General features: G+C 39.9%; 1 protein-coding gene across 1 annotated transcript in view; it reads left to right on the top strand.

The window, feature by feature from the left end:
• Positions 1-3,871: 3,871 nt before the first annotated feature.
• The window catches only part of syt1a (synaptotagmin Ia), a 186,926-nt gene continuing 175,727 nt past the window's right edge, over positions 3,872-15,070 (top strand). The window contains exon 1 of the mRNA XM_079655406.1: positions 3,872-4,234. The gene's annotated coding sequence lies outside the window, so the exon portion shown is untranslated. The remainder of the gene's footprint in view (positions 4,235-15,070) is intronic.

Below are 15,070 nucleotides of genomic sequence, written 5' to 3' on the forward strand. Positions count from 1 at the left end.
TGCAGAAGCATTTCCCAAAGTCCTGTAATCTAATTTCCAACACAAGTACCCTGATGTGCATTGATATTTTAAGTAGGCATTCAAATGTTACAGTTTAAAATCTTTTATCGAAAACATATAATGTAAAAAATATAACAAATACATTTAAATAGTTGAATCAAACAAACACAAATAATGACTTTTTCTAATAACTTTTCTAAAATCTCGAGCTATCACTGCAGCACATGACTGTTGCGGGAAAAAAGTTATTCCTAAAAGTTAAAAAACCTGATTTTATGCTAACACGTAGCGAGGGGCAGCCTTACATTTTTGTTAAAATATGTTGAGATTGATGTTGTAGACACTTACAAGTATGTGTAAAATTGGAACATTTATTGACATTGTTAAAAACAACTTCAGGTTAAAGCAACTATGAGAAATGTGTGTCTTTTTAATCCAGAACTTTGCTTTCTTGCTTGTTATGGGATGTGAGTGATAAGCAGTGTTTGATTTGATGAGACCACCTGTAGTGGAGCTTCTTCTTAGTCGACATTGATGCTCTTCCTGCACAAAACATTGATGTACTGTTACCAAACACTCTGTTTCCTCATGCTACTGTCTGTTAATACCAAAAATATTAATGGAACACATCACCCTTTTATCCTGCATGTCCCATTATCAAAAACCTCATTTATGCCGCATCTTTTATTTATGATGTATTTATGATTGACTATGGTAATCAGGTTGCACAAGCTACAAAAAAGCTGTTCAGCTGTTGCCACTTCCATCATTTTCCCCTCCCAATTGGTCTTCCATTTTAATAAGCCCAAACCTCCAGAGAGGGAGCATGTGAATCTGAATGTTGTTGATGACTCACAAAGTCCGTGCCAAGCAGAATAGGAGGCGGCTCTGGGGAGCATCAGCAGCCTCTGAAGGTCACTCTACGCTGTTACCATGACAGCGCTGGCCTCCCTCGGAGAACTTGGGAGCCGCTTGTGTTGCGTGATTTAAGAGGTGGAACCTGCGTTGCCAGTGCGTTGGGATGCAAAAACAACAACTCCTGCTTGGCATGTGTGCACATACAAACATGAAGTCCCCTGCCACCCTCCTCCTCATCATCATCAGCAGCAGCAGCTAGTCAGCAGGGGGGAGGCAGAGGTGCTCATTCTCTCCTGGGAACGACATAAACAAACATTGAGCAGGTCGTTAAAAACATCTATATTAATCGTTCAGTTAAATCCTGGGTGACTGGAAAACAAAGTTTGACTACAAACACTCATCATCCATCCGTCACCTACACTTACTCTGAAAAATCCACTGAAACGTGTCCGTCTCCATCCTCTTTGTCCTTCCATTCATATGTCAGCCATCACCACCCACGGCTCTTTGCCCTATCTATGGAAAAACGTGTGTTGGCAGGCGGTACACAGGTGGTGCATGGCTGAGTAGGAGTGCATGACCATTCCCATGGCTGCTCACTTGGGAGCGCACTTCATAGGCAGTCCTAACAAGGCAATTATCCCTGTTAGGTTTCATTTGACTCCTGATAAATGTGCACTTTCCTGCAGGGATTGGACCTTGTATACAGAAAAACCTCGGTCTCAACTTTAGTTGTTAATAGCAATCCTGTAAATTATGTTTTTACATTTGAAATGGGGCTAAGGGAGCTAGGGAAAGTTTTAAACCACAACACAAATATGTACTTTTTGTCCACTAGAGTAAGTCTTTTTTAACATGTAGCAACCTTGCATTAATCTAATGATTTACAATGAACTTAAATCATTTGGCCACTGTCTCTTATGATTATGTATATTATTTTAGATTTTGTTGTTGCAAGTGAACATGATTCATTTTCACGTTTAAAGAGCCACATGTGGGTGCTTTAGCACATTAACCTTCAATTGCATTTTCATGCGAGTATTTTCCCAAGTTTAATACTTTCAAACACCAAGAAGCAGAAGCATTGACCTGAGGTCCATCCAATTAACATGATGCTGCTTTAATTTTGTGTCAGAGTGTGGTCACCTTCACATGGGAAATCACTTTTTGGGGACACCTGTTATGCTGATCTTACTTGGAAGGCAAACACTAAAAAAGAAAATGTGATTTCAATTTATGTTTCTAAATATGCATGCCTGCAGCTGTTATGAATACAACAATTGCTCTTTTCGTGTGGAGCCGGACTCACCGAGGTTTGATATTTTGCCTCCCTTGAATGTGTGTTATCCATGAGCTGTGTGCAGCCTTCTGTCCTGTTTGTTTTGGTTTCCACAACTGTAATTTGATTGCTGCCAATTATTTTCTACATCTGTACTGTTTAACCAGATACTTTCCAGCTGCTGCATAAACAATGAACCAAGTGTGTACTTCTGACTGTTTGTGTTTGTGAGTTACTGCGTGCTTCTGTGAGTCCAATATTTTGCTGTGATCCTCTTTCCCTTTTCATATTTTTTTAGGTTGCGTCAGTAGAGCATTGCGAAACACACATTTAGACCCCGCTATGCTGAGTGGGCTTTCATGAGCATCATGGGCAGGTGACACATGGCTGAAAAGGTCATTCTCCACGTGGTGCTACCCATGATCCCATAATAGCAGGAATCATCCACTGGGCACATGGTGGTGCTGTATAGATCCAGGAAAAGCTGTATGGCTGGTATGGCCTTCAGAAAGGTATGTGAAGTATTGACATTTAACACAAAGAAAAAGCAAAACAGTCAGCACCCACCTACAGTATAACCTTCCATTGTGTGTCTTGTACAACAGCCTGCACATTAAGATTGTTTTTCTCAAAACCATGACAGGATCTTGATGTGTTCTGAAAATCTGGCTGTCACATCAGATGTTAAGATCTCTGCCAATCCACAAGAGACCTCCAACTTTGGCATCCGTCACCATGAAAAAAGGTCATTGTGAGGCGGCATATGGGATTGGGGAGACAGAGAGGGAGCAAGAATGGACTGAAGCAACATATTTTCCACTCTAGTTTACATAATGGCTGGCTGCTAGGGCGATATTGCAGGAAATGTTGGGAAGCAGCAGTGTTGATGGTTTTGAAACTCCTCTCCAAAGCCATTAGTGATTAGATAAAGAGTGTAGATGGACTTGTAATGATGCTCTCCTGCATGATCTCTCTCTCTTTTTCTCTCACTTCAACCAGATGAAAGACACTCTCTAGGCTGTTGCTGTGGACATTAATTTACCCTAACAGGCACTGTGTGGCCACTCCACCACCTGCTATTGCACATTTCTGCTTTAATCACTGAGTTTTTTTGGGTAAGAAATAGGAACTTGAATAATGCATATGCTGAAATGAAGTGTAACCGGAGCTCGTAGGACCACTATATTACCAGATTTGACAAACATGTAGCCCAATCAGAGCCTCAGTGTTTTTAATTTGGGATGTTGGATGTTTTTTTGGACTTTCGGTAATCCAAGGCCAAAAATGTTAGATATCTTTACATTTCATTGTAGGCTATAGGCCTATAACATGTGGTACGTTTTCATCAAAGAGCTGAGTACAGTGTAATTTTTTCAGCCTACATCATGATGTAGCCTATTAGTAGAATGTAATTCAATGTTTTTGCAACTTTATACTATTATGCCACAACTATTCAAAGGCATAGTCTACATTGCATTTTTTTTCTCCACTAAACATGAATTGCATAATTTGTATTATGTATTATTTCAGGTTAATAATCCTCAACTTAAATTCACAAGTTACAGTATGGTACAAGCAATTATCAGCTTTGCCAGTGTCAACATTTTTTTCCCCCGCCAAATCAAATGAAAAGTAAACTAGTGCAGAAAAACTTGAATGCACCATTTCCTTCCTAATGAGGTGTTCTTTCCAGCTGGTTGATTTCTTCCGCCATGTTTTTCGGACCTTTAATTGAGTGGCTTGCTTGCTGCTCACACTGTTGCTTTTGTGTCATTTAATAAGAAAGTTTGACTGCCAACAGTCTGAACATGTCCGTTTCTGGAAGAAGTAACGGTGTTTGTGCTGCTCTGTTAATGATTAACTTGACTGCTAAACGTTAGCTAATGTTGGCTAGCTAACAAGCTAACATGCTAACTAACGTCGATGAGTCAAACCAGCGCCATATAGATAGATAGATATATGGCGCTGAGTCAAACTAACGTCAACTGTCAAACTCGCCACTTCAAACCGGAAGCAGAGTTTTCCTGTCCTGCTCATGGTCCTGCTGTTTTAGTGTTTCCCGAAACATGAAGATGTAAACTGCTTCAAAAGTACAAGGTAAGAATATGCTGCATTTGGTAAAACAATTAACTTTAATAAGACTGAATGAATGGTAATAGTCTGCCATTGAGTGCTTGGCTAATATATTAATTATGTAAGCTAACTTCGACCTGCGTGAGCTATTTTCTTCACAAACTTGTATTTAATGTATTAATAACTTTCTTGTAGTGGCTCATTTAGTGGGAATGCTGACACAGCATTCCCACCATCTGTTATGCTACGCACGAAATTCTTTATTATTCCGCCGGGTTATTTTGCGCTGCTTCTTCTCCCACATTGAACATCGCAGAAACTCCGTTCAAACATCAAAACGTTCAGCTCGGTTGGGAATCAATGGCTATTACTTTTGTCATTCATAACTTTTATAATTATAGAGATACATCCCATAATTCATCACATTTTTAACATGGAAGTCAATGGAGAACTCTTCAGACTTCAACAATCTTCATGCAACTTCAACTGCTAACTGCTCCTTCTTCAACTGCTAACTGCTCCTTCATACTTTCACTCAGAAACCTCATTCCAACTTTATAATGTCACACATCTGTCTGACATTATTCGTGTAACACAACTTTTAAATCTTATTCTTACTTTTACATATATTAAACATTGTTCAGACCTTGGTAAAGAGGCCTTCTTCACATTTGAGAGTGCCTGATGTCACAGCTGACTGGAGGACAGATTTAATTTTGCCTTCATATTTTCTTTTAAACCTGCCATAATTCCCAAACCCTACATTCCTGAGACATAATTTTTCATGACAAACGTAGGAAAATATCTCGTAGCTTGAAAGATAAATAAAAATTAAGCTAAATAATGAAACAAAATGCCTCTTGAGGGCATGAAGTGACAACAACTTTCAACATGTCTCCATTAAACTCCATTGTAAGTTCAGCCTCACCTTTCCCCACCACAGCAGCCGCACACCTTTAGTTAATCTGCCAAAAGTGCCACATTATTAACCCAAAAGTACACAAAAAGTACACTTCAGATGCTCAAGTTCCTTGACATGCTTCATGCTTTGAAATTTCACCGATATCTGTTACGGTTCTCCAACGAAACATTCACATGTAACAGGTTTATCTCTCATTCAGAACCATGAAAATGCTTTCCTCTCACTAATCACCATGGAAACCTTTGATCTCTGGACACTTCGTTAGCTCAAATATAAACACCTGTGTTATGGAACACGATGATGTCATAACTCCAACTGACATGCTCAGAGCAACAGACTTCAGATAATGGTTAATGGTCCTGCCCTCAACAGCTCTACGTCAATTATGGGGTGTCATCATATGCCGTTGCCATGGAAACGCATCCCTCGCCATAAAACACGATGTCGCTGTAACGCCAATGGACACGGTCCGATCGTCCCCCAAACTTTGCTTGTATATCACCGGTCCATGCCTCAACAGCTTTACGCCAAATCTGAGATCTCACCATAGGCTGCTGCCATGCAAATGCATACCTCGCCATAAAACACGATGTCGCTGTAGCTCCAATGTACACGGTCCGGTCGTCCCACAATCTTCACCTGTATATCACCTCTCCATGCCTCAACAGCTCTACGTCAAATCTGACATCTCACCATATGCCGTTTCCATGGAAACGTATCCCTCGCCATAAAATGGTGGTGGTTTTCTCATAACTTCGGTGAAAATGCTCCAAACGGCTAAAAACTTCACAGGTTTAGTAACGATGCAGCCATCAACGCATCTAAGCGTATTATGGGATGTCATCAAGTGCCGTTGGCATGGCGACAGATAATTCGCCATCAAGTTAGTTCAAAAGTTTGCAGTTCAAATATTCTGCTGCTTTTCCAAGCCTTTTTACTTTCTTTTCTTCTCTCATCACACATTCAAGCCCCCACTGTTCATGTATCATTTCAATCTAAATTCTTCACTTTCTTCTTACACATTACATTTCAGCATAGCAGTTTAGCATCAGCTTTTCAGGATAAAGCATTCACACCAGCAATTTCTTCAGGAATTGCATTCTCTAGTTTTTCTTGTTGTGTTTGGAACTTATTTTGATGCGTTCATGCTGTTATTTATTTATTTATTTATTTAGTGAACTTGTTTACTGGCAGTTCATATTATTGAGAATATAGTGGGATTAACTGGCCTGCATGTCAAATGCGTTGGTTACAATTCGTCTTTAATAGTGTTGTTTTGAGGGGGTTTGTAGCAGGTTGTTCCTTTCTTTTGGTGATTTTTCTATGGGTTTACTGTGATCTTGCATTTCCTGTAAAACTAGACATGTGTTTTTTTCATATACTGCAATCATCATTTACATAATCCACACACTCTTCAGACTGGGTAATTAGGAACATGGATGCCAAGTAATGCTTTACGTTTAACTGCTGAGCTTCTGCTCTTCAGTACTGTTTATACTGCTGCTGCACTCATTGCAGAGCTCAAGCATTCATGCATACATACAGTATAGTCACCCCCTCATCATCCACATTACATTAACCATCAGTCCAAGCATACATTACTGAATATATATATGTACCTTCTGCATGGTTGACATTGATGTCTGTGATGCTTATTCTTCACTTTGCATTTGAATATTTTGCTTTGGATTGGTTTTACTGTTTCTAGAGCATTTTATCCTAATCATATCTCTACATCAGGATTATTATCACACTGCCAGTCTATGTTGTTTTGCAGGGCCGAAAACCGAACATAAACTCAACATTTTCTGCATGGATATACAAAATAATCTGCTCCTCAGAAATTGTAGCTGTGATTTTTGTTTGTTCCATTCACTCTTAGTTTGAATTGCTGCAGTGCAGAGCGATAAACATCTACATCTACATTGGTTTGACACGGTTGTTTATTTCTCAGAGAACATCAGCTTCTTTTCACAGATTTGCTCTCTAAAGTTAATTTCACCAACCACTTCTCACTGATCTCAGACACATTGTCATTTTAAGAATTACTGCTTTTCAAAATCGCATTTAAAATGTGGCTATCAGAAGTTTGCTAGGCACTTATTTGGAAGGTTGTCTGCTGCTGGAGCTGCTATTCTTTTAGTGAGAAAAGCAAAGGCAAAGAAAACATTGGAAATTGATGTTCATCTGTGTGTACTCGAAACTCATTTACTGTGCCTAATTAAAATATCTGTAATTGAGAGTCATAATGTGATATTTGCTGCTAATTTAGTGCTTTATTTGCAACTGGAGCAATTGATGTGTGGAAATGATATCTAGGACTTAGTGTACTACCTTGGGAGCCCTACATTTAAAAGAGATTGGATTTGCCAGTTGTTGGAAATGTATTACAGTTAATGATATGGCACACTGCAAATGCTAGAAAACCAACCCTGGCCTTGTACACATTTAATTTCTTGGCTGTTTATTATTACATGGACACAATGGATATTTTTAGGATTTTGGCAGTTCTCTCATGTACTCCCCATGTAATGTCCATTTTCCGCAGCAGGTGCAGCTTGCATCAGTCACTTAATCATGAGGAAATGGCTTTAGCGGAAAGCAGCATTTTGCTCATAACGCCAAAGCGTCGGGATGGACAAATATATTGAGTCGAGTGCTTTACTCCAACAGTTTAGAGCGTGCAGGCTGCGGATTCGCAAGCGTACCTCCATTACTTTTAATCGTGTTGTAGCCAGGATTGCAGTGCATGCTGGGAGATGCATCTATGGGATCCAAGGACTGCACAGAAGTGGAATCTATAGGATAAGCTCAGCTCTGAGTGTATGGGGATGGAGACTCGGCTATAATGCCATTGTACAATGGCACCTAGCTGCAGGCACAGGATAGCGAGAGCGGCTGATCACGTGATGTCACAAATGATAAGCCTCTGTCAGCCTCACTGACCACATGTGAATGCAGGCTCTAAACAGGCATAGACAAGTAATCGACTTCCTTTCATCTTTTCTACAACTTTACTGGTCTGAAGACTAAAACAACAGCGTTTGAGTTGCAGTCAAGTGATGAAAAAAGTGGCAGTGGAGACAGCCACTCGACCATGAGCTGCATTCAGTAACACTTCCAGCTGACGGCTGCTGAGCTGCACCAGCCCTGCTTCTCTGACTGAGGCCCAAATCCAAACCACACCCTACCCACTCCACCTCCGTGATGGAGTGAACTCCGTCTGTAGTCACACTCGCAGCTTAATGAGGCTCCCTCCTTTCAGGTGGAGTGTGTAAATACAGTGGCAAGCTTTGAGACAAACTCCCCTCTCTCTAGCTGAAACAGGAAATGCCATAATGTTTGTAACAACGGTTTCAAATCAGCATCTCTTGGATTAAAAAAGAACAAAAATAAAACCCTACAAATCTTTTATGGCATATCTTTTTTATGAACATATTTTTGTTTTAAAATGTGATGTTTATAATTTGCTTAGTTTTTGCAAAAGTCTGTGTAAATGTACACAACTTTACTGTTTTCTAGAATAGCCATGAGTAAATGATCCTGAGTTTAAACAAATACGAGGTAACCATAAGGTTGTTGACATCTGTATGAAGATATTAAAGGGCTCTTGTGCAGTTTATCAGTGAATGTTTCCACGGAACTGTTTGTAAACAGCGTGTTTCATGACGGACGGACACAGCGTTGAGTCCGGTCAGGTAGAGCAGCAGGTGAAGTCAGGACCGATGCAGACTCGCTGTTGGAGGGCTTGATAACCCACTCCCCCTCTACACTCGTTGGTTTGGAACAGCACTTTTAATGCGGCGGACCCTCTGCGCAAACGTAGGGGTAGTTTGTAGGGGTAGGGTGTAGTGTGTAGGGGGTGGTTTGGAATTGGGCCTATGAAACAGGGCTGAGGTGATGAGTGGTAAGGTATCAGCCTTATGAGAAAGAACATTTGCTTAACATTAGCTCTGCAGAGCTTCATGCCAAACGTTCACAGATTGGAAGTGCTCAAAGGCTGTAATTTCCACTTTTTACGTATTACTGTAGTTCCAACAACATTTCCTTATTTCCATAGGCTCTCTTTTGTGTATGACATTTCATAAACTAAGCATCTCAGCGTTTTCTCAGCAATTTCCTGTTCACTGTAGTATACATTTTCATTTCCGTTCTATATATCAGTAATTTCTTTATTTATATAGGGCTGAGAGGCTCTCTGTTGGAAAATGATTTGAAATTATACATATCTTTTACCGTAGTAGTAGATGTCAACCTTTAGCTGAGGCTGTTGAATGTGGGATGAATATGCAAAATGAAAATGCTCTGGTAAAGTCCCATATCTAAAGAATACTGTAAGTGAAAGAAATTGCTTTATAATCCACAGAAAATGCAGTTTATTGCTGTATGTAATGAGTGTTTCTGTCGTGACATTAAAGAATAGGCAACTACTCACTCTGTGCACCATGGGACGCCATCCTTATAAAAATGTAAAGGAAGTGAATTTGATCAAAATACAATCGGATAATCTGGTTGTATTTTGATGTAACTGTGCTACATTGGATGATAATACAGGTGTTTCTTTGTAATTATGACCACTTGAATATAAGGTTTTTTATATATTTCTATCACACTCTCATTGGACAGTTGTCTTGATGTGTTGGGGCCTTTAACCTACAGTCTGCAGATTCCAGGCACTTAGTATGTAGGACCCAAATGCAGACAGGGAGGCAGAGGTAAAGTATTGTGAGATACTTTATTTTTCCATGATTTAGCAAAAATGAACAAAAAGGTAATCACCAAAACTCCAGTCGAGATGACAAAAAAAACAGAGGACAAAAAATGAAGGCGCTCATGCAGTGAGGAATCAAAAACCAAAGAGTTCCAAAAGCATAGACCTGACATGACAAAAGACAAGACAAGACGAACTGACACTGAACACTGGGAGACTGGGGAATTTAAACACTCAACAACGAGACACAGGTGAAAACAATCAGGGGCGGGGCTGACACTGATGAGTACAGGAGACACAGAAGGGATGACAGGTGAAAACAATCAGGAAATTAGACACACCAGGGAGACTAACGACAGACATGAAAAACACAGGGAAAAGGACCAGACAATAACCCAGGAGGAGAAACATGACAGCAAACACCCAAACCTAGACAGACAACACTAAAACGTGACATAAACCTGGGGGTGTGACAGTTCATGCAAAGAAAAAGGCTCCTTTGACTCCAGACATCCCATTTTTCCAGAATCAGAATATTCATTAACAAAATGACTTAAAATCAATATACAAACATAAGAAGTTAAAGTAAGAATTTGTAATAGAATAAATATATTTATAAAAACGGAAGATATTTTTAATAAAATATCAACAAAAAAAAAGAAACAAGAAAAACTTTTATATTTAAAACATATAAGTTTAACATGCACATGTGTACTTGTATAAATAAGAAAAGAATGCTGAATTTCACAATTTTATTGGGGTTTAGCTGCTGATGGTGAAGTAAGTGTTGTTCTGCTGATTTGACACTGTAAAAATATTAAGGAATTTAAGTTTTACATCACAGCTTTTGGATGAAGTGATGGCTTTTCCTCTTTCTCTAACTTTAGTTAGCAGGTTCTCCTCTTTTTATTTTCCCTCAACTCTGACCATTCAAACAAAATATCTTTCTAGTGTGGGTTTTGGGTCTGTTAACCGTGATATATACCGTGGATGTTTTGATGAAATGACAGTGCCAGCAGCCGTATCAGGGAAGGTGGCATGACACTTCTTCAGAGAGTGGGTGAAAAAGTACCTAATAAGCACATTTCAATGAGGATAGAAGTCTCTGCGTGTTATGTAAAGACTTAATTATGCATAATACTGTCCAGAAAATGATAGGCTGTCAGTCGCTCCTGTCATCTCTACTGAACCATCCGGTGATTAACTGTTCTGGCCTTTAGAAACTTCTCTGCTCCCTACAGGTGTGTATCGATCTGCTTTGCAATCCAAGCTTTTTACACTTGAGAACAAATTTAATTGTTTTGCTCAAGTTTTGCTCAAGTTTAAGGTAATAATCAAAACATGAATTGCATACTGCTACTTTATAAATACAAGACCTCTTCTGGATGTTTAGTGCCTTTTAAAAAAAAATGTGCATAAAGGTTTATCATTTCATCATCAACTTCAAAAGTAATAGAAATGTAAGAAATTCCAGCAATACTAGCGGGAGTTTTCTCCATTTAACCAGCAGTAGTCCATTTTCTTTGCTCCTTTCACACGCTTCACCTTGGCTTTTGCATTCGTTTTGTACTTGAACACCATAAGGCATGCATTCATTATTCACACACCCTCAAGTGATCCACCTTCAATGTTCTAATTCATAATTCATAAAAGGGCTAATAGTTCTGAACCAGAAAATGTCCACCATCCTTGGAAAATAAGTAATTACAATAACCCTTTTTTTTTCTTTGTGATTGTTTCCGAGTGACTCTTAATCAAGAGTGTGGGTTGATCGCTCATTATAAATTACAGAGCAGGGCAAAGTTGGTGGCCAATTCAAAGGCGAACAATCAAATCAAATATTTTTAGACTGTTTTCATTTTCTACGGTGCAATTACACATCTAAAAAGACTGCTGCGACAACAATATGACTGAATGAGCCATTGTTAGAGTGCTTTTATAAATCATGGTTATTTGTTCCCTGAATAACAGCAATATTTGTCAGAAATATAGTTCTACATTTCCACACAGTTGGTGGTACCAAGAGGCTAGTTTTTAGTCCAGTGTAAAAATGTGGATATATATGTTTGGATTATTAAGAAGATCTAACTCAATACATCCAGAGATCAACAGGATGCTACTTCATTGTTTCATGGTGGGAGCTGTGGATCTGTAACATGCTGTAGCACTAGCCTACAGCTGTGAGACTCCTCGTCACGTGACAGCCTGACTAAAAATAACCTTTTCTCCAACACATGATGATGAGGACGATACCAGCACTAAAGATAGGCCCTCCGGAGGGAAACAAAATGATAGTAAATCATGAGTGAAGCTGTGTCTGCAGTGCAATAGAGTGACGGTTTAATAATTTGGCCGTGAAACAATACAATATCGGCAAAGCCTGTGACGGAATGATTTGCTCCATAAAACTATTGCTTGGTATATGTCAGGTATGCTTGTTGCTAATTTACTTGGTATCTATCAGGTATGCACGCTCATAATTGACTGGGGGAGTGATCGGTAGAAAATGTATCTAGCTGTAACCTTCTATTGGCTGGGAAAACAAAGGCATAATTTTAAGGGGGGCAACTAAGCAGGATTTTCCTTTAGTGTGCTTACTATTTTATATTAATTAAATAAGACTGTAGAAATATTGTAGAACAGAAACATGCTCCTTGTATTAGTTTAAACCCAAGCTTTCTCTAATATCTAATTGCTTTTTTCATCCAATAATCCTAAATCCAAATATATTCACTTAACTATATAAGACAAAGTATATTTGAAGATTTGCACACCTTACAGACTGGAACTATAGGTCATATTTTATTTTATAAATAAGAAATGACTTGAAAAATTAAGCCTTTATGTTCAACCAGTTATTACACTTTATTATTTTTGTATAACAGTGTTTCTGCTAACCTGTATTAACTGGATCTTGACTAGGAAAATCTTTTGAAGTTCGAAAAATGTAAATGTCTCCCATTAGGCTGAATCATTCAATTATTTGTGAACATATTGTAGTGGACACGTTGAACGGCACCTTTCATTTATTTATTGAATCTTTACAAAACGTTGCCATATACACATTTCCACCTGTAATTATTTTTACCTTTGTGTCTATCACAGAAACTAGATGAATTAAGAATGCATATTTCAAATATTTTGGAGCTAAACTGTACGACCAAGATCCATCACACCAGCCTTTTATAGTCCGGTTGAATCAAAGCCGAACCCTGGTGCGGTTCATTTGGGTCGGTGTGAACACAGTCCGAGACCTCTTAAGTGAACTAAACAACCGGACTCTGGTCCGCTAAAATAGTTGGTCTTGGAACGCTTGCTTGCGAACTCTGGAGCAGTTCATTGCTGGTGTGAACGCAGTCCGCTCCAAAACATAGGAAGCGTAGTATTTACCTGTCACAAGAACGCGGATGTCTTCAAAAATCTTTAGAGCAAGAGTCTTTCAAGACATCAGCGGTTGTTTAGTTAAAGAGTGAAGCAAAATGAAGTGTTGAACAGTGTCGTGTAAAGTAAAAATGCTCTATCAACTACATACAATTAAGAACACCTCTCGTCGGTGACACGCCCCTCCTTACTGCAGAACGTCTCTCATTATATGTGTTATAATGTTTTTTAACGGACGTTGTCTGATTATATAATCATATGCGCGGGCCGCTAGTGTCTGTTGATCTCCAGATTAACAGCAGCATGAGAATAACCTGCCGAAAGTGCCGATGCTCCATGGCGAAGGCTCCGGTAGAAAATGCCGGGATTTGCGTTTTTTACCCCCTTAATGTCTGACCAATGGTTGAACAGCATTTCCGTGCACATGACTTGTGTTTAAAGTTTATAGTCCGTTTGGGTTTTGCCCGTGTGAACGCAAACCGAACCTTCTGAAAAATGAAACAATGTAACAAACTGTGGACTGGTGCACACCAGAGAAGCGGACTATTAGGTGTGAATGCACCCTTAAAGAGCAACTTGCAGGTTAGAGACACCAGTGAATAAATGTGTAGGAAAATGATGAATACACTAGATTTTCCCAAAATATACAGAAATATACACTACAGTGACATCTGGCGTCGTTTTAGTAAGACATTTTCACTTCCGCATAAAAAAGCCTCCGCACGTGACCTCCCGCGTGTGACGTAACATGGGGAAACAAGGGGGAGAGCGGCCGGTCTAACGTATGAATAAAATTGGATCACAATGCTAGTTTTGACACAGAAGAGGTTGAAAATATATATTCGAATGCATATGATTATAATTATGAGCCTGCTAGGCGTCCAAGAGACCAGGAGCAGCCAAGGATTAGAAAAAATAACGGCCATCGGAGAGAAATGGAGCTTTGGTGTGTGGAGAACCAGTGGAGAACAGAGCAGCTGTCTTGGTGAGTGACCGGCGTTAGCATGTTAGCTAACGTCAGTCACATCACAACATTTTAAAGTTAGCAATCATATATCAGGCTATAACTATATTAGTATTGATAATATAGTAACGTTACTGGCAGGACTATTGATACTGATTCATAACAGAAACTAATGTGCAAGTATCAGCCGTATCTCGCGTTACCTAATGCAACTCCACACTACGGTGCTGACCGGAGGGGAGACGCGAGATACGGCTGATACTTGACGATCTGGCGGAGAAAGGTTGTGGAGCCTCCGTTGATATGCCGTTGTAAATGGCTTGATGGAAAGCAGGTGTGTAGTCGGGGAGGGTGCACAGCTGATTGCAGCAGGTGAGTGGAGGTTGAGCCGGGAGCCAGGAGTGACAGCCACCACGCCCACACAAACAACACAGACATGGGGAAACAAACAAACACAAAGGAGACGGCTGGAGCAGTACAGCCACCACAGCGTTACCTAATGCAACTCCACACTACGTCTTACGGTGCCGTGTACCGGAGCGGAGAGAGAGCAGCGAAGGGCGGAGAGAGAGAGCAGCGAAGCGGGGGAGAGAGATGTAATACGGTTTCTTGATAAAGCTGTGGAGACGGAGTATGTGCTGCAGGGAGGTGGATGCACAACGCACCCAGGAACGAACGCTAGCTCCGGTCCTTGTCCCGTGAGGGAAACTGTGGACTCGATGCCCTGACAGGCTTGAGTTTGTGCAACCTGCACAAACACGAGCTCACCATGATTACAAATGGTGAAATGCAATGTAAAATTACCGAAAAAATACCAGCTCACTAAAACACAACCGCTCAAACCAACTACAAACTACTACCACGGATTGGGCAGAGAACGAG

This window comes from Notothenia rossii, assembly GCF_949606895.1.
Source record: "Notothenia rossii genome assembly, chromosome: 10".
Lineage (NCBI taxonomy): Eukaryota > Metazoa > Chordata > Actinopteri > Perciformes > Nototheniidae > Notothenia > Notothenia rossii.